Here is a 20,025-nt window from a genome sequence, read left to right on the forward strand (position 1 = left end):
ATAGTATAAAACTTTTAGAGGAAAACACAGGCAGAACACTCTATGACATAAATCACAGCAAGATCCTTTTTGACCCACCACCTAGAGAAATGGAAATAAAAACAAAAATAAACAAATGGGACCTAATGAAACTTAAAAGCTCTCGCACAGCAAAGGAAACCATAAACAAGACGAAAAGACAGCCCTAAGAATGGGAGAAGATATTTGCAAATGATGCAACTGACAAAGGATTAATCTCCAAAATTTACAAGCAGCTCATGCAGCTCAGTACCAAAAAAACAACCCAATCCAAAAATGGGCAGAAGACCTAAAAGGACATTTCTCCAAAGAAGATATACAGATTGCCAACGAACACATGAAAGATTGCTCAACATCACTAATCATTAAAGAAATGCAAATCCAAACTACAATGAGGTATCACTTCACAGAGGTCAGAGTGGCCATCATCAAAAAATCTACAAAGAATAAATGCTGGAGAGGGTGTGGAGAAAAGGGAACCCTCTTGCACTGCTGGTGCGAATGTAAATTGATACAGCCACTATGGAGAACAATATGGAAATTCCTTAAAAAACTAAAAATAGAACTACCATACGACCCAGTAATCCCACTACTGGGCATATACCCTGGGAAAACCATAATTCAAAAAGAGTCATGGGGCTTCCCTAGTAGTGCAGTGGTTGAGAGTCTGCCTGCCGATGCAGGGGACACGGGTTCGTGCCCCGGTCCGGGAAGATCCCACATGCCACGGAGTGGCTGAGCCCGTGAGCCGTGGCCACTGAGCCTGCGTGTCCGGAGCCTGTGCTCTGCAACGGGAGAGGCCACAACAGTGAGATCCCCGCGTACTGCAAAAAAAAAAGAGAGTCATGTACCACAATGTTCATTGCAGCTCTATTTACAATAACTGGAACATGGAAGCAACCTAAGTGTCCGTCATCGGATGAATGGATAAAGAAGATTTGGCACATATATACAATGGAATATTACTCAGCCATAAAATGAAATGAAATCAAGTTATTTGTAGTGAGATGGATGGACCTAGAGTCTGTGATACAGAGTGAAGTAAGTCAGAAAGAGAAAAATACCGTATGCTAACACTTATATATGGAATCCAAAAAAAAAAAAAAAAAAGGTTCTGAAGAACCTACGGGCAGGGCAGGAATAAAGATGCAGACTTAGAGAATGGACTTGAGGACATGGTGAGGGGGAAGGGTAAGCTGGGACAAAGTGAGAGAGTGGCATGGACTTATATATACTACCAAATGTAAAATAAATATTTAGTGGGAAGCAGCCACATAGCTTAGGGAGATCAGCTTGGTGCTTTGTGACTACCTAGAGGGGTGGGATAAGGAGGGTGGGAGGGATGGAGACACAAGAGGGAGGAGATATGGGGATATATGTATATGTATAGCTGATTGACTTTGTTATAAAGCAGAAACATACCATTGTAAAGTAATTGTACTCCAATAAAGATGTTTAAAAAAATAAAATATTACAAAAAAGAAAATAGTTAAAAAGCAAAGTTTAAAATATAAAGTTTGCACCCTTGAAAAAAACAATGCTATAAGAAGAAGGTGTGAAAGTTAAGATTCATGCTGAGCTTCTGTCTTTCTAGAATAACTAAGAGAGTTCTATGCCCAGGCAGATTTTCAAAACAGAAAACAGCTTTCTCTTTTCTCCAAAAATATTAACTTGCAGACTTCCACTCTGACATTCTCACAACAGGCAATTTCTGTTAAAAATGTTTAAATTCTATTTTCAGCAAAGTAAAACACACATGAAGTTTAAAGAAATTAACACATCTAATAAAAAACTGTACTCCCTTGCTCTAATATCTGAGTTGGGTTTCTCAGAAGCACGCTCTTTATTTCTTTTAGCTATTTCTTCTGATAACTGCCTATATAATTTAAAATGCTACTCTCAGTTCGATTTTTCAGTTTTAGGCACTGATTGCTGACTTCTTGGTATGAAAGATGAGCATTTGAAACTCTGATAAGACCACCCGAACCCTCAACTTCCTCCACCTTCCCAATATATTTATGTAACTTTTCAATAAGATCAATAACCAATGTTACATTTTCATGGCTATGAAAGTATCATTCACACCTGAGGAAAATCTTGTTCCAAGACTGTATTTTCTTTTTAATGAAACTTTCTATGTTCCTTGGAATTGACATTTGATTCATTATTACTTGCTTTTTAATTTTTTTTCATGTTCCCATCACAAATTTTTCTGAAACTCTTCACAAGAACTATAAAACCCATGATACTATTTTAATTACTTTTCTACAAGGGGAAACATAGCAGGTAACCTACCAATTCTAGTGTGTTTCCCCCTGGAGGCATAGTTTTTCAATGCATCTAGCCCTCTCTCCTATTCTGGATGATATGATCTGGCTTATTGCAGACATGGCATCCTGGGACTCCCCTGTGCCTCACTACTGTCTTAGATCCCCTGTTCCTTACATTTGCTCTCTAGTTTCCTTGTTTACTCGCTTATTTTGCTGCACAGTATCATCCAGTAGCTTCCTGAGAAAGAGTGCATGGGAATTGGCAAGTAACATTTCTGAGACCTTGAATGTCTGCAAATGTGTTTATATCACCTTTGTACTTCTGGTAGATTGCCTGGGTATGGATCCTAATTTTTTTTTTTCACAATTCTGAAGGTATTGCTCCATTGTCTTCTAGTTTCCAATGTCTCTGATACAAAGTCTAATGTTATTCTAATTCTTTATCCTTTGAATTAACAAGTTTTTTTTCCCTGGAAGCTTTCTGGATTAAAAAAAAAAATCTCTGGAGTTTTAAAAATTATGACAAGTTTTGCTTGGGTCCTTTCTTGTTTATTTTGCTTGGTTCATTATTTCAATCCCAGGAAATTATTTTGTATTTGTTATTACCCAAATCTCCTCACCTGTGTTTTCTTTGTTTTCCTTTTCTGTATTAGCGATTATTTGGATGTGGAAGCTTGAATTAATCACACAACTTTCCAGAATTTTTCTTTCCTGTTTTGTGTCTCTTTATCCTAAATTCTACTTTCTGGGAGGTATTCCTCAATTTATCTTCCAGCCCTTCTGTTATTTTATTAATTTATTTTTTGTCTATCCTGTTTTTAATTTCCGTGAATTCTTTATTGTTATCTGTGTCTTTTATTATTTTTTATGGAGTCAGTATTTTCTCTTAGCTCTTTGAGGAGATTAAATAAATGCATGTTTTAAAATTTTTTTCAACTTTCCGGATTGTGTTATTTCCCTTGATTGCCCATGGCTTCTTTATATTAAGAAGCTGTTTGGAATATGTGTGTGTAAAGGCAGGCCATATTGACTAGGGCTCCATGTGAGTTTCCTAGCAGAGGCCCAGCTGTTTCAGTGTGTATTATCAAATGTCAGTATATACAAATATTCCGTTCATCCTCCACTCAGTCTTTTTATATCTCAAGAGAAAAGAATTCTCTAGTCTCCAGCCTTGGGGAATATGCCTAGTTGCCTGCATTCTTGGAGTTGAGTCATGGAAAAGTGGTGGGTGTCTCGATATTCAGTATATAGTCTTTTAAATTTTATTTTTTAATTTACATAAGGTAGTATTCACTCTTTTCGGGTTTTATTCTATGAGTTTTGATGAATGCAAAGAGTTTCAAACCACCACTGCAATTGAGAAATAAAACAGCTCCCTCATCCTCCAAAATAGCTTCCTGCTTGTCCTTTGTAGTCAATCTCTCCTGCAAGCCCTAACCACTAGCAACCACTGATATCTTTACCATTCCTAAGGTTTTACTTTTCTAGAATATCATATAAATGGAATCATTCTTCTTTACTTTTTCACGTCCAGTTACTTTCATTTGGCATAATGCATTTGAGAATCATCCATCCTGTTACATACATCAACAAACAGTTCATTCCTTTGTTTGCTGATTAACATTCCACTATATGGATGTACCACAGATTGTTCATCTATTCCTCTGTTGAAGGACATCTTGATTGTTTCCAGTTTTTGGTGATTATGAATAAAGCTGCTACAAACATTTTCATATGGGCCTTTTTATGAAAATAGGTTTTCATTTCAATCCTACCCCCTAGGAGTGAGATGGCTAGGTCATATGGTAAATGTATATTTAACTTTGTAATAAACTGACAAACTGCTTTCAAAGTGGCTGTACCATTTTGCATTTTCATCAGCAATGTGTGAGAGCTCCAGTTGCTTTACAACCTCACCAGGATATTATTAGGATTTGTTTGTTTCTTTTTTTAAAAAAATAGATTTAATTAATTTATTTATTGGCTGCGTTGGGTCTTTGTTGCTGTGCGTGGGCTTTCTCTAGTTGCGACGAGTGGGGGCTACTCTTCATTGCGGTGCGTGGGCTTCTCATTGCGGTGGCTTCTCTTGTTGCAGAGCACAAGCTCTAGGTGCGTGGGCTTCAGTAGTTGCGGCATGTAGGCTCAGTAGTTGTGGCTCACGGGCTGTAGAGCGCAGGCTTAGTAGTTGTGGTGCACAGGCTTAGTTGCTCTGCGGCATGTGGGATCTTCCTGGACCAGGGCTTGAACCTGTGTCCCCTGCATTGGCAGGTGGATTCTTAACCACTGTGCCACCAGTGAAGTCCCTGTTTGTTTGTTTCTGAAGTCATTCTACTAGGTGAATAGTGGTATCACATGGTGATTTCAGTTTGCATTTTCCTAATGACTAATAATGCTAAATATCTTTTCACACACTTATTTGCCATCTATATATCTTATTTGGTGGAGTATCTTTTGAAATATTTTGTGCATTTTTATAGGGCTGTTTATTTTCTTATTGTTGAATTTCAAGATTTCTTTATTTATTCTGGACATATCAGTGCATTTATAGATGTCTGATTTGCAAATATTTTCTCCTAGTCTGTGGCTTGGTTTTTCATTTCTTTAATACTGGCTTTTACAGAGCAGAAGTTCTTAGTTTTAAGGAGATACAATTTATCAATTCATTCTTGTACAGATTGTACTTTCAGTGTCATATCTAAGAATCCTTTGCCTAATCAAGGTCATAAAGATTTCCTATGTTTTTTTATAAAAGTTCTATAGATTTACATCTTACATTTAGATCTATAATCCATTTTGAATTAATTTTTGTAAAGATGTTAGGTATAGGTCAAGGTTTATTTCTTTTCATGTATGTATGTCTGATTTTCCCAGCAACATTTGTTGAAAAGATGATTCTCTCACTGTTGGATTTCCTTGCACCTTTATCAGAAATAAATTGTCCGTATTTGTGTGAGTCTATTTCTGTACTTTATATCCTATTCCATTCATCCATCCTTTCACCAATATGTCACAGCCTTATTGTAGTTTTAGAGTGAACCTTCAAATCAGGTAATATGTGGCCTCCAAATTTGTTTTTATTTTTCAAAAGTGTTTTGGTTCTTCTACTTCTTTTGCCTTTCCATATACATTTTATGTCAGCTTGTTGACATCTGTAAAAATTCCTCTGGGATTTTGATTGGGATTGTTACACATGAGACTGGATCCCTGGTGGAACATCCCAGATAATTGTGGAGGACACATACAAGACACCTTTTGAAGCCTCCTAGAAACAGTCAAGAGAACTTTGCAAAGGTGTTCTAAGTCAGCATGCATTATCCAGCAGACCTCAACTTCTGCTCCTGGTCAAGATGGAGTAACAGGCATTGTTTCCTGGAAGAAACAACTAAAAAAAAAAACCCAAAAACCCTAAAAATGATGTATTAAACAATGGTTTTCAAGAGATTGAACAAAAGTTAATGAAGAACCGTTTTCCCTGAGAAATGGGAAACAAATGAGGTGAGTATTATGCATGATGGTGTTGGGAATCTGGAGATGTTATGTCTGCTAAAGTTTGCAGAACAGAATACCAGAGAGGAGAAGGCTGTGCAGAGAGGGAACTCCAGAGATCGCCAAATGGTACCTTTTAAATATTCTGCAGGACACTGATAAACACATGCATATGAGAAAACTCCCCAAAGCAGGGGAAAGAACACTTAAAAAGATTGGAGTGAACATACTTGGTGTTTATATGGGGCCTGTTGCCATCAGCCAAAATGAAAAGACTCATAATTCTGGGGTCACTGGGTAGAACGCTCAGGAAGATCCTGCCTAAGAAATGGGGAATAATTAGCCTTAGACTAGACAGTACTCTGCTTAACAAGTCAGAAAAGCCAGATCCAAACAAACCAAACAGTTTTACAATAATTTAACTGTATCCAAGTACAAAGCTTAAGTAGATTTATAGGAATACAAAACAGCACACAACAAGGTAAAATTCTTAATGCCCGCTACTCAATCAAAAATTACCAGGCATGCAAAGAGGCAAGAAAATATGATCCGTAATGAGGATAAAACTTAAATCAATCGAAGTGGACCCAGAATTGAAATAGATGCTAGAATTAGCAGACAAGGACATTAAGATAGTTATAACTGTATTCCAGATGTTCAAAAAGCTGGAGGAAAGACTGAACAAGTAGAGATATGCTATAAATAAAAAAGCTCAAATCATATTTCTCAGGATGATAACTAAAATCTCAGAGAGGAAAAAATTCACTGAAAGGATTATTGGCAGATTAAACATTGCAGAAGAAATGATTATGAAACTTGGTGGCATACCAAAAGAAACTATGCAAAATGAAAAACAGACAAAAAAGAGAAAACAATAACAACAACAAATAAGAAGACCAGGAGAATTATTGGGATGTAGTACCACTGCAATGGCCTATCATGTGTGAACTTGAAGTCTACAGAAGAAAGCACACAGAGGTTGAGATAAAAATATTTAAAGAAATAATGATTGAAATTTTTTCAAATCTAGAAATCTATATATCCAAGATGATCAACTAAGCAAGCAAAACAAAAAACCAAAGCAAACCAAGCCAAAACAAAAAATCTATGAAGAAAACTACACCAAAGCACATCACAATCAAACTCTCCAAACTACGATCTACAATCAGGAGAAAATCTCAAAAGGAGCCAGAGAAAAAAAGATATTAAGTAGAAGGGAATGATGATAAGAATTACAGCAGATTTTTCAATAGAAGCAGTACAAGTGAGATGGCAGTGGAGCAATATCTCAAAAGTAGTGGAAGAAAAATTATCAATGAGAATTCTATACTCAGTGAAGATAACTTTTAAATACAAACATAAAATAAGGACTTTTTCAGACATAAAAATGCTGAAAGAATTCATTACCAACAGAGATACACTACAAGAAATGTTCAAGGAAGTCCTTCAAACAGAATGAAAATATCAGATGGAAATATGGATGTATACAAAGGAATGAAGAGCACTGGAAATAGTAACTGTGTGCTTAAAAATAAAAGGCCTTTTTCCTGTTTACTTAAATCTTGTACAGGAAAATTGACTATGTAAAGCAAAAACAGTAACAATGAATTGTTAAAACAATTATGTTTACATATATTTAAAACATGTAGAAATAAAATGAATGACAACAATAGCACAAAAGACAGGGTGGAGAAATGGAAGTTGTAAGGTTCTTTCACCATATGTGACATGGTATAACATCACTTGAAGTTAAAGATAAAGATATTTAGATGATAGTAAAGCCCCTAAAAAACTGCTAAATAACAAAACAGTTATGTCTAATAAGCCAACAAAGGAGATAAAATGGAACTATTACAATTTTTCATTAATTCAAAAGAATGCAGGAAATGAAGAAAAGGCACATAAACAGATGAGACAAATAGCAAGATGGTAAATTTAAGTCTAAGCATATAATTAATCACATAAAACTAAAGGGTTTAAATACCGTAATTAAAAGGCAGAAACTTTCAGATTGGCTAAAAAAGTGGGACTCAACTATTGGCTGTCTACAAGAAACCAACACAAACAGGTTAAAAGTAAAAGAATGGAAAAGAATATACCATGCTAATACTAATCTAAGGAATGCTTGAGTGGTTATATTAATATCAAAGCAGACTTCGGGACAAAGAATACTATGTTGGATAAATGGGATTATTTCATAATGATAGAGACTTCAATTCATCAAGACTAGGTAACAGTCCTAAATGTTTATATATCTAATAAAAGAACTTCAAAATACACGAGGCAAAAACTGATAGAACTGCACAGAGAAATAGACAAATCCACAAATATAATCAGAGAATTAAATCTAATTGATAGAACAAATAGAATATCAGTAAGGATGTAGATGATTTGAATAACACTATAAATCAATTTGACCTAATTTATATTTATAAAACACTTGATTCAACAGCAACAGAATACACATTCCTTTCAAAGGCACGTATTTGCTAAGATAGATTGTGTTTTGGGTCATAAAAAAGTCTCAAGTTCTCTGATCACAATGGAATTAAATTAGAAATGTATAACTGAAAGATCTCTGGAAAATATCTGAATATTTAGAAATGAAATAACACATTTCTAAATAATCCATGAGTCAGTCAAGAGATCAAAAAGAGATTACAAAGTATTTTATACTGGATGTGAGTACAAACAGAAAGTATCAAAATATGTGGGATGCCATTAAAGTAGTAATTAGAGGGAGATTTATAGCACTAAATGTCAATATTATTAGATAATAAAAAAGGTCTCAAATCATTGACCTCAGTTTCCACCTTAAGAAACCAGAAAAAGAAGAGCAAATTAAACCCAAAGTAAACAGGAGATTGGACATAATTGAAGATTAGAGTGGAAGACAGAAAAATAATAGAAAGAAATCAGTGAAACCAAAAGCTGGTTCTTTGAAAAGACAGATAAATTGAACTCCAAGCCATATTTATCAGAAACAAAAAAGAGGAGACACAAATGACCAATATCAGGAATACAAGAGGTTACATAACTACAGATTTTACAGATAATAAGTGGATAATAAGGAAATATTATGAACAACTTTATGCCAGTAAATTTGACAATTTTGAGGAAATGAACAAATCTCTTGGAAGACATGAACTATTAAAGCTTACCCAAGAAGAAGTAGATAACTTGAATAGCCCTATATGTATCAAAGTAATTGCATGTATAGTTAAAATTCTCCCTAAAAAGAAAATTCCATTTTCATTGGTAAATTTTACTAAATACTTAAGGGGTAAGTAGTACTAATTCTATATGAATTCTTCCAGAATACTGAAGCATAGGGCATAGTTCCCAGACCATTCTATGTGAATAACATTACGTGTATACCAAAACCAGACAAATACATCACAGAAAAGAAAACTACAGAGCAATACCCCTGGTAGACATAGATGTAAAATTCTTAACCAAACTAGAAATCAAATCTAACAGCGTATATGAAGAAAAGATAATATATTATGACCAAGTGAGGCTTATCCCAGGAATGCAGAATTGGTTTAACATCTGAAAATATATGAAAATAATTCATCATATAAACAAGTGAAAAAGAAACACCATCTGAATATCTCAACGTACACAGAAAAAGTATTTGACAAAATTCCATTCCTGATTAAAAATTTTTTTTCTCAACTTGATAAAGGGAGTATATAAAAATATCTTTGGTTGACATCACACAGATGGTAAAAGACTGAGTACTTTCCTCCTAAGATAAGAAACAAGGCAAGGATGTCCACTGTCACCACTTCTATTCATCATCATATGGACTTTTTAGCCATTGCAGCCAGGCAGGGAAAAGAAATGAAAGGCATCAAGATCAGAAAGGAAGAAGTAAAACCAGTTTTATTCACATGATTACCTATGGGAGAAATCTGATGGAAAGGGACAAAAAAAGTTGCTAGAATTAAAAGCTGAATTTAGAGAAGTTACTGGATACAACATCAACATACAAAAGTCAGTGTGTTTCTATATATTAGCAGTGAGCTATCAGAAACTGAAATTGAAAAACAGTATCATTTACAGTAGCACCAAAATAATAAAATATTGGGATAAATCTGACAAACAACGTGCAAAACTACACACTGAAAACTACAATCCGTGCTGAGATTGTGTTCATGGGGTGGAAGACTTAAAATTGTTAAAATAGCAATTCTTTCCAAATTGATCAAACAGATTCAACATAATTCTAATATAGAAAAGTAAGCCCAGGGCTAACGTTCTACTAAAACTTCTAAACCACGCCATAGAATTGGTTTTAGGAGAAATTATGGCCACAGTTGCCACTGCATTAGGTATACTGGGCTTTGCAAGGCTGCCAGCAACTCCTCTTGGCTTCAACTGCTCCTGCTGCCAAAAGGGATTCCTCTTATACTTTGCCTTGCAATCACAGCTTCTGCTAAAAGCTGAAAGTCTTCTCCATCACTCTCTCCAGTAATATGGACACTTCAGCCAGAGGTTATTTCTCACACAGCTCACTTCTGAACTGAAGTCTCCTGTGGGTGTAAAGGACTACTGGTGCCAAGTTAACTGCCTGTGTTCTAGCTGCAAAGGAGGTTGAGGCAGTGAGACATCCACTTTTTTAATCCTGAAAAGGTGGAACTTACAAAATGGAACATTTCCCAAAATTAGAAGGGTTTTCAAAAGTGTTAGGCAGCCAGAAACATGTCCCATATATAGGCCAAATACTAAAAATATTCAACATAAAATAATTGGGCTTCAGCTATATTTTAAAAGAAACTCCCTAAATTAGATGTATAAGAATCCTTTTGTTAGTCCTCAAGACAAGAAAGGCCTGTGTTTTAATCTAGGATATACATCCATCTCCATGTCCCTCTGATTCACTTTAGTTTCAAAAATGTGTACGTAGGTGGCATTCAGGAAGACAAGATACAAAAACAAAAAATAGCTTAAGGGATGCAGAAAGTCTCCATCAAAAGTTTGAGAAGGAATGACCTATTTCCCTTTGTCCAAACTGCATCTTTTTCCAGAGAGTCATAGAGAAAATGGAGAAAGGGGGCCAAATGTGATTAGTACATGAGCAGACATGGACCACCTCTGAAGTGTTTCAAGAAGAGTTAGTGCTTGGGTCTTGGGGCTTTTCCCTCACCTGGTTTCCTTTTGCTGTTTTCAAAAGATTCAGAAGTTCCAGAAAAAAATCCATACACCAGGGTCATTGTTAACATTGCTGTTATACATTAAGGCGGGGGTCCCCAACCCCCGGGCCATGGACTGGTACCGGTCTGTGGCCTGTTAGGAACCGGGCCGCACAGCAGGAGGTGAGCGGCGGACTAGCGAAGCTTCACCTGTATTTACAGTCACTCTGCATTGCTCACATTACTGCCTGAGCTCCGCCTCCTGTCTGCATTATGGTGACTTGTATAATTATTTCATTATACAGTACAATGTAATAATAATAGAAATAAAGTGCACAATAAATGTAACGCGCTTGAATCATCTGGAAACCATACCCCTCTGCCCCGGTCCGTGGAAAAACTGTCTTCCTCGAAACTGGTCCCTGGTGCCAAAAAGGTTGGGGACTGCTGCTTTAAGGCATTCCTGGAGTCTTGGAGAACAAATCAGCAAGTAAACTTTGAAAGAATACCCTTTCTTCGTGGGTATCTTGGAGTTTTTTTTTTTTAAATACCTTTTTCTATAGCTTTATGTGGATGTAGTCTAAAAATACTTAATCTGTTTCTCCAGGCCACCACAAGAGCAGGGAGTTAATGACATATACACACACACAAGTGCACACACAAACAAAGGAACACATACATATACCTGTAGTATTTATATAACCCCCCCGCCCCTGCACTCCGACCCAAACTCTGTTATAGGGCTTTAATCCTCCACCTACAGAGCATTCTTTACATGCCCCTGAGGAGTCTAGCTCCAGACCAAAACCCTACATGGGATTGTTCAGGGCCAGCTAATTACAAAGGCTTTGCCTGGTCGGCCCCATGGGGCAATCTGTCCTCATCACACCAGCCTTGGTGCACAACCACGTCATTGCAGTTTTCTAGAGGGAGTTGCAGTCAAGGACTCAGGGCCCCCAAGGCCAGCCACCCTCACCCACATATCTGCATTCCAATAGCCCAGGCACCTCTATTCAGAGGCCTCTTTCCAAATGTCCAGAAACAGCTGCACAGCAGCGCAGCAGAAGTACTTTTTGTTTTTTAAATAAATTTATTTATTTATTTTTGGCTGCACTGGGTCTTCGTTACTGCGCGCAGGCTTTCTCTAGCTGTGGCGAGCGGGGGCTACTCTTCCTTGCGGTGCGCATGCTTCTCATTGCTGTGGCTTCTCTTTGTTGTAAAGCACCGGCTCTAGGCGGGTGGGCTTCAGTAGTTGTGGCTCTGGGATCTAGAGCGCAGGCTCGGTAGTTGTGGTGCACGGGCTTAGTTGCTCCGCAGCATGTGGGATCTTCCCAGACCAGGGCTCGAACCCATGTGCCCTGCATTGGCAGGCAGATTCTTAACCACTGCGCCACCAGGGAAGTCCCAGAAGTACTTATTTTTATTTATTTATTTATTTGTGGTACGCGGGCCTCCCACTGTTGTGGCCTCTCCCGTTGCGGAGCACAGGCTCCGGACGCGCAGGCCCAGCGGCCATAGCTCACGGGCCCAGCCGCTCTGCGGCACGCGGGATCCTCCCAGACCGGGGCACGAACCCGTGTCCCCTGCATCGGCAGGGGGACTGTCAACCACTGCGCCACCAGGGAAGCCCAGAAGTACTTATTTTTGAACTCATAGCTCCAGTGGCAGTCTCAGAGATCACGGCTGGCTTGGGAATTCAGTTTGTATTTTTTTGCATGTCATTTCTGGAGTCTCAAGCCTCCCATCAGAACTTTTTCCAATGGATCTTCCAATGATTTTTTGGGTACCAAATTCTAGACATTGAATCATGGCTTCCTTAAAATACCCAGAGTAATTTCTGTTTCCTATCCTGAACCTTGACTGATACACCCCTCTTGCCAATAGACCTCTGGGATATAAGCTTACACACAAGCCCGAAATGTCCTCTCTCACCTTAACCTCACCCATCCCCCCGGCTATAAATATTTCCCCCTTGATGCGGAGCATTGAGAAGGACATATCTTCTGATGGTGTCTTAACTAAGATGTCTAATTTCGAACTTCATAAGTAGTTGCTAGAGAACGGGTACTATACATTTCTCCTTATATCATTGCTTTACAATGGTGTGTTAGCTTCTGCTTTACAACAAAGTGAATCAGTCATACATATACATATGTTCCCATATCTCCTCCCTCTTACATCTCCCTCCCTCCCACCCTCCCTATCCCACCCCTCCAGGCGGTCACAAAGCACCAAGCTGATCTCCCTGTGCTATGCGGCTGCTTCCCACTAGCTATCTACCTCACGCTTGGCAGTGTACATATGTCCATGCCTCTCTCTCGCTCTGTCACAGCTCACCCTTCCCCCTCCCCATATCCTCAAGTCCATTCTCTAGGAGGTCTGTGTCTTTATTCCCGTCTTACCCCTAGGTTCTTCGTGACATATTTTTTTTCTTAAATTCCATATATATGTGATAGCATACGGTATCTGTCCCTCTCTTTCCGACTTACTTCACTCTGTATGACAGACTCTAGGTCTATCCACTTCATTGCAAACAGCTCAACCCCGTTTCTTTTTATGGCTAATATTCCATTGCATATATGTGCCACATCTTCTTTATCCACTCATCCGATGATGGACACTTAGGTTGCCTCCATCTCCGGGCTATTGTAAATAATGGGAATGTCCCGGAGACAGTTTGACTTGCATTTCTCATTTGCCATGGTCTTTTACACACAAATCTGAAGACTAGGTCAAGCATCTTTTTTTTTTTTTTTTAAGCAGTTTTGAGTGAAGACATACAAACCTAATGATTACTATGGTGGACTAGATAATGTTTCAAATGATAACATCCTCCCAAGTCAGCTCCATGTACTGTAAAAATCAATGGGTTTTGCTCTGCTGGAGAGAAAGAGCCGGGTTTGTGCAGATTTGGTGCCTTTGCCCGTCTCTCTGCTCCATGGCCAGCCAGCGGCTCTTTCTGGGAACTACGCCTTATGTATATTTCTGCAGCAGTGTCAAAGGGATTTCTTACTATATGGTGCTATATCCAATTAATTCAGAAGACTAAAAATACAGCCAGAGACACTGGAATCTGTGACTGCAGAAGTCTCTGACCAAGGTTTCCATCCTGACACATTAAAATAACATTATTGCATCAGAAGAAAACCTCTGGGCAAAAAGCAAGGGAGCTTCCTCTTCTTAGGTAGTAAAATCGTGTGCGTTTTTCAATTTTATGTAGTACAGCTCTTTCAACACTATATATTTTCAAATGTCACAGGTATTTTGGGCATATGACCTGTCTGCTTAATGATTTAAGCTGCAGTTCCAGCTTAATTGCCTCAACCTGGTAAGTTTGTTGCAGGAAGAGATGGCAGCTCTGCATATTACAAACCAGGAAGTATTTTTGACAATGTTTCCAGCAATTTCTTTGCTCTTTCCTCTGAGTTTGAAAATGGGAGGAAGTTCCCTGTTTTTACAGTGAAGTCAAGGCTAATTTTCTGATTGCTGTTTAATCGAACAATGAAAGTTCAACCAGCTTACAATGGTGGCCGTTGGCAGTTATCAATGGTTAACAATTATATAAATGCCCCCAGGCCCTACGTTTCCTGCAATAAGTGCGTGGCAATCTATAATTCTCATGTCCTTTATGTGGGACAAATTATACATTCCCATCTTCCTGTTCAACTTACTCCTCCTGGACAAATACATCTTAACCATACTTAGTACTCGCTGGCTCTTTGGATGGAAAAGGCTGAAAAGGAGATTACTTTGAATACTTTGCAACATGAATACAACTTAAGTATCACCCTGTCTTTTCTGTATCTTAGAGGTGGGTGGAGAAAAACCCGCAGGTGCATCTCCCTGCCAGAATATATAGTAACATATTTTTGGAAGGTTGTGTAATGTAGTGCCCATTATACCATTGGTTTCATGAGGTAATTATGATGCACTAAAGCAAATCAGCATACTAGACTGGATGAATATGCTCACATTCTAATTTTGCAGAGAAGGTGATTACTGTTATTATTATTTATAGAGTGCAGTAAGTGTATATAATGCTTGATAAACATGTAGGCAGACAAGGGCTCGGCCCAGAGGTGCCTCAGTTCTAACTGCCTGACTTAGACAATGTAAATGAAAAAAAGCTACTCTGTGCAAAAGTGGAAGGGGGCCAGGCAGAAAATGGGGTTAACGAAATAAGTGTTCTTGAAGGACCAAAGGATAAAAAGTGCGTGTCCTTCTAGACTTAGGCTGAAATTGCTCTTAACAGTTCAGGGAGAATCAAATACTGTAACTAAATCCATTTAGAGATACTTCCTGAAACCTGTTAATAAATTTCAATTGGTTTCTGTAAATTCAGCTGTACCCGACTGGCCCAGGTCTAGCCGTCTGGATTCCTAGATCCCAAAGCACCGCTCCTAGGGGCTCCACAAAGAAAGCAGAAAAATAGAAAGGTAACAGATTGCAGGCTGTTTGAAGGCAGGAATGAAGTCTAATAGGCACTTGACCTTCTACATCCATTCTCTTGGCTAGGATTTTTCTTGCCTTGATACCTGTGATGGGAAAAATGAAGCCTTTGTAACTAGCAGCACTGTTTTCACATATAAGCAAATCCACATACAGGAGTGCCCCTTATAAAAATCTACGCTATAAGAAACCTACCCCTGTGGAAGCCCTCCTTCAAATGTGAACTGAAAACAACAACAAATTGTCTCTTTACTATTGCTCTTTAGGCTTTATAATGTGACCAAAGTGTTCTTTGGTGCCAATACAGCCCATTTAGGATGAGTACTCCATAATTCATGAAAAAACATCCCTAGGGAATGCTCTATGTGCTATTTAGAAATCTATGGTGAAGTATAATTACACTATATGAACACATGTATAAGGAAAATGTCATTATTTTTTAATATAATAATACCAGCCCAAAATCCAACTTTCATCACAAACATTGCTAATCTGTAATAGTACTTTAGGAGTATTTGCTATAAATTAATGTAATTACATGACAACTACCTGTCTTGGTTGTGACAGTTTTGAAATTTGAAGTTATCAGTTTAGGACTTCAACTTCTTAAAAGAAATCAGCCACTTAGATTTTGTCTTTGGGGTTAACTCTATTAAGATTAGAGGGCACTACACAAGAAGTTCAAATACAAAGCTATTAATATATCATGAAGCATGAAATATTGAGAGCAAATCCAAGTCTTGAGAGAAGTTGTGGGAAAATTCCAGTGTTTAATACCAAATTTGCTATGTTCTAAAGACAGTGTTTAAAATTTTTGATAATGTTCTCTTTATCATGAGCTATTTAGGCTCTTTTTAAATGTTTCTTTAGAAAATGTATTACATAATTGAACAGATTTATTAAAATCATTTTGACCATAATCTATAACTGAGATATATAGATAACAGTATATTTAAGATATATGTGTTAACTGGTTTTTAGGTAAGTCTTATGTGAAATAATTTTTATCCTTATTCTTGCCATTTCTTTTTGTGGGGGGCAGAAAGTGAGAAGGTGTATTGAGCTTGTTTTGCTCAGGAGATAGCTTCTGGAAGGACAGAATCATGGGTCTCCATAGCTTTGCCAACATGTATTTGCTAGAGGGTTTGATTTAGAGACATTAATGGTTACAGAGTATGTTATGAAAAGCCACTGTTATATTAAAATAGTGTCCCTCCCCTGGAACACCACCACCCCTACTCCCAATAGAGCTATTCCTTCTTTGTAAACTTGATGTTCTGGCTCTATGGTAGCTATGGATTGGTGTGTGTGGGTGCGTGCGTGCGTGTGTGTGTGTGTGTGTAGCTAATTTTCCACCTGGTCTCTGAAATGTGCCTGATAGTTGAATTGCCTTGTCAACTATAGTGCCTCTATTTGGGGGCACGTCATACAAACTTTGGTCTGCAGCCTACTGGGCCATATTGGCAGTGCATGAACTTTTGTGAACTACCACATTGATTAAGGCAAAGTCCAGGGTGAGTTGAGCTAACAATGTTTCTTACCTTATCAGAAATGCATACACCCAACTTAAATGATATGCTGCATTCTGAACAATAGGATAATATTTGTAATGCACTTTGGACAGCACTTCTGAGTTCCAAACACAAAACTTCCTTTTTTTAATTTATTTTTTATTTTTTTAACATCTTTATTGGGGTATAATTGCTTTACAATGGTGTGTTAGTTTCTGCTTTATAACAAAGTGAATCAGTTATACATATACATATGTTCCCATATCTCTTCCCTCTTGCATCTCCCTCCCACCCACCCTCCCTATCCCACCCCTCCAGGCAGTCACAAAGCACCGAGCTGATCTCCCTGTGCTATGCGGCTGCTTCCCACTAGCTATCCACCTCATGTTTGGTAGTGTATATATGTCCATGCCTCTCTCTCGCTTTGTCACAGCTCACCCTTCCCCCTCCCCGTATCCTCAAGTCCATTCTCTAGTAGGTCTGTGTCTTTATTCCCGTCTTACCCCTAGGTTCTTCATGACATTTTTTTCCTTAAATTCCATATATATGTGTTAGCATACGGTATTTGTCTTTCTCTTTCTGACTTATTTCACTCTCCAAACACAAAACTTTTAAATGTACATGTCAATAGACAAACATGAAAGAATTCTCATAGAATAAGAGCAGCAGGTGATATTTCTATGGATAATTTAAACGCCCACTCAGCTATGACAGTTATTCTTTTGAGAGTTATTTTTCCTCTTCTCCCCTCCCCTTCTTGCTCCTCTCCTTTCTATTTCATATATAAATATGTATATTATATATATGAGTCAGTTTAAACGTTTTTTAAATGTAGTTATTTTATACTCTTTAAAAAACAATTAATTAAATCAACATGCATTTATTAAGTGCCTGTCATTTACCAGGCACTGCACTGGGTCCCATGGAAAGGAAGACAAAATTACTGCCCTGAAGACTATAAATTTAGAAGCAAGACAGATATGCAAACAACCAGTCACATTAGAATGTGAAAAAAGTTAACCCTGCAGAGGAAGGAGTACTTAGGCCTGCCACATCAAATAGCCATTACTTACTGTGGCTATGTCTGCCAGGTTGTTGGAACTGCTAATACAGCATCACTAATTAGCTGTTGACATTGAACACTTAGAAACAAACTTGCGGCCCAACTTAGAAGGTTCATATGTACCAGCATAGCTGCCAGTTCACCATCTTGTTTTCAAACCTTTTTTTTTTTTTTTTTTTTGGCCAATGACTTGCTTATTCCCACACTATTAATCTGAATTAACATTTTCAGGAACAGTGATTCCCACTGAGGAATTGCTGTTTCTGAAACATGCATCACTAGGACTTGGTTATGTAATTCCTTCATGATGACAGGGTGTTTTTAAATTTATATATTAAAAAATAGGTCGGTTGCAAGAGGACTTGGTACCCGACGTCCTTCTCTGAAATTCCCTTGTTCTGTGTTCTAATTAGGAACAATGCTGTGTCTTTGTTGACTCCAACCTGTAGTTAAGGGTATCCATAACATTGCCTAATTAGCTAGAATTCTAGTTTTCAAATGTGGGAATTCCTAAGATTATTAAACGTAAGGCAGTAGACCAAGATTCCACACTTCCGTCTATTTTGTTCAACTTCCTTTGAGATTCAAGATTGCAATGAAACTTTCAGCTGCTTCAACCAGGTCTTATATTACTTTTAGTAACTTTGAGAAGTTGAAGTTAAAAGTGTGTTTGTGGACCGGGGATCTTTTTCACCCATTCTGTTTACTTCCCGCTTCCTACCCTCACCTTTTCCATTTTAAACAAGTATTTTCATGAACGAGGCATCTCGGCGATCAGTGTTCTGGATTCAGGAAGGAAGACGCTTGCTGTTAAAAACCACTGCCACTAGACCGGAGCAAAATTGCTGGCTGCTCTCTTGGTCACTGCAATGCGTGTCTGACGCCTCGCTGCTGATAGCGGATCCGGCCCGGGCAGGAGCTCCTGCACATTTTCCTCCCGCCCCGAGGCTACAGGCGGCCCCAGGCTGGGCACCGCCGTAGAGTACACAGTGCCGTGGGCGCACGGAGCCGCGCACTCTGCTCCATGAGACGGCTGGGTCGCTGCTGAGGACAAACTCTCCAGGGACAATCTTTAGCTATCCTAGAACCTCTTAAAGACCCTTCATTTGGCGCCTCCGCAGAAAGTCTCTTCCATTTTGGGCCCAGGATACCGTGAGAGAACGAGCGAAGTTAGGTGGCTACTCAGGCCCCCTTCGTGAGTAAGTTCCTGGAGGGTGGCAAAGACTCACCCTGATGATCTCGAGGAACTCGGCTCGGTGTTCTAGCCACCGTGGCTTCAGACCCAACACCCAAGGGCAGGGTGTGGGGCATCCGGAGCCCGGCCTTGGCCTGACCCCTTTCTCTGGTTCCGGGTGCTTTGGCCCAGCTTCTGGCGGAAACTCCCCCAGGGTCACGCGGGGCGGGGAATTAAGTGAAGGCCCGGCCCCTTTGATCCCTGGGCAGCAACTTCTCAGTGCACAGCGGCAGCGGGCTGGAGGAGTGCTCCGAAGAGGAGAGCGCACCAAAGCGGGCTCCCTTCTAGGGCCCTGCGGCGGCAGTGGGGGCCAGGAGTACTCTGAGAGCTCCCCATCCCACCTCCTTCCTACTGGAGCGTGAAAATCAACTCTCCCTCCCGGTCTACTCCCCTCCTCCCAAACCTCTAGCGCAGCTTTTTAAATGCGTCTCGTGCATCCTCCAACTTTGGGGAAAGACAGTGCCCAACTCCCGCTCTCCCGACGCCCCTTTCGCGTTAATCCAGTTCCTTCGGTCGCATCCAAACTCGGCGTCCGTAGTATCCCCGCCCCAACCTGGAAGCGAGCGCCCCCGGCTGCTCACGGCCGCCCTTCGGCTCCTGTTTGCAGGGAGCTCGGTTTCTGGCTCGTTACAGGATCCAGCTGCGGTTCCAACCGGCCCCGGGCTAGCGAGGCACACGTGCGCGGGCGCACACACGCACTCACACTCCCGCGTCCTCGCTCAGCGCACCCCACCCTCTGCGCCGCTCCTCCGCCGGGCGGGGGGTGGGGGTGGGGTGACGTCAGGACTGCAGTCCCAAGGAGAGCGGCTGAAGAGGGCCGCGCGCTCCTCGCCCTGGAGGCTGGAGGCGCACTGGG

Source organism: Pseudorca crassidens, chromosome 1, assembly GCF_039906515.1.
Source record: "Pseudorca crassidens isolate mPseCra1 chromosome 1, mPseCra1.hap1, whole genome shotgun sequence".
NCBI classification, from domain to species: domain Eukaryota; kingdom Metazoa; phylum Chordata; class Mammalia; order Artiodactyla; family Delphinidae; genus Pseudorca; species Pseudorca crassidens.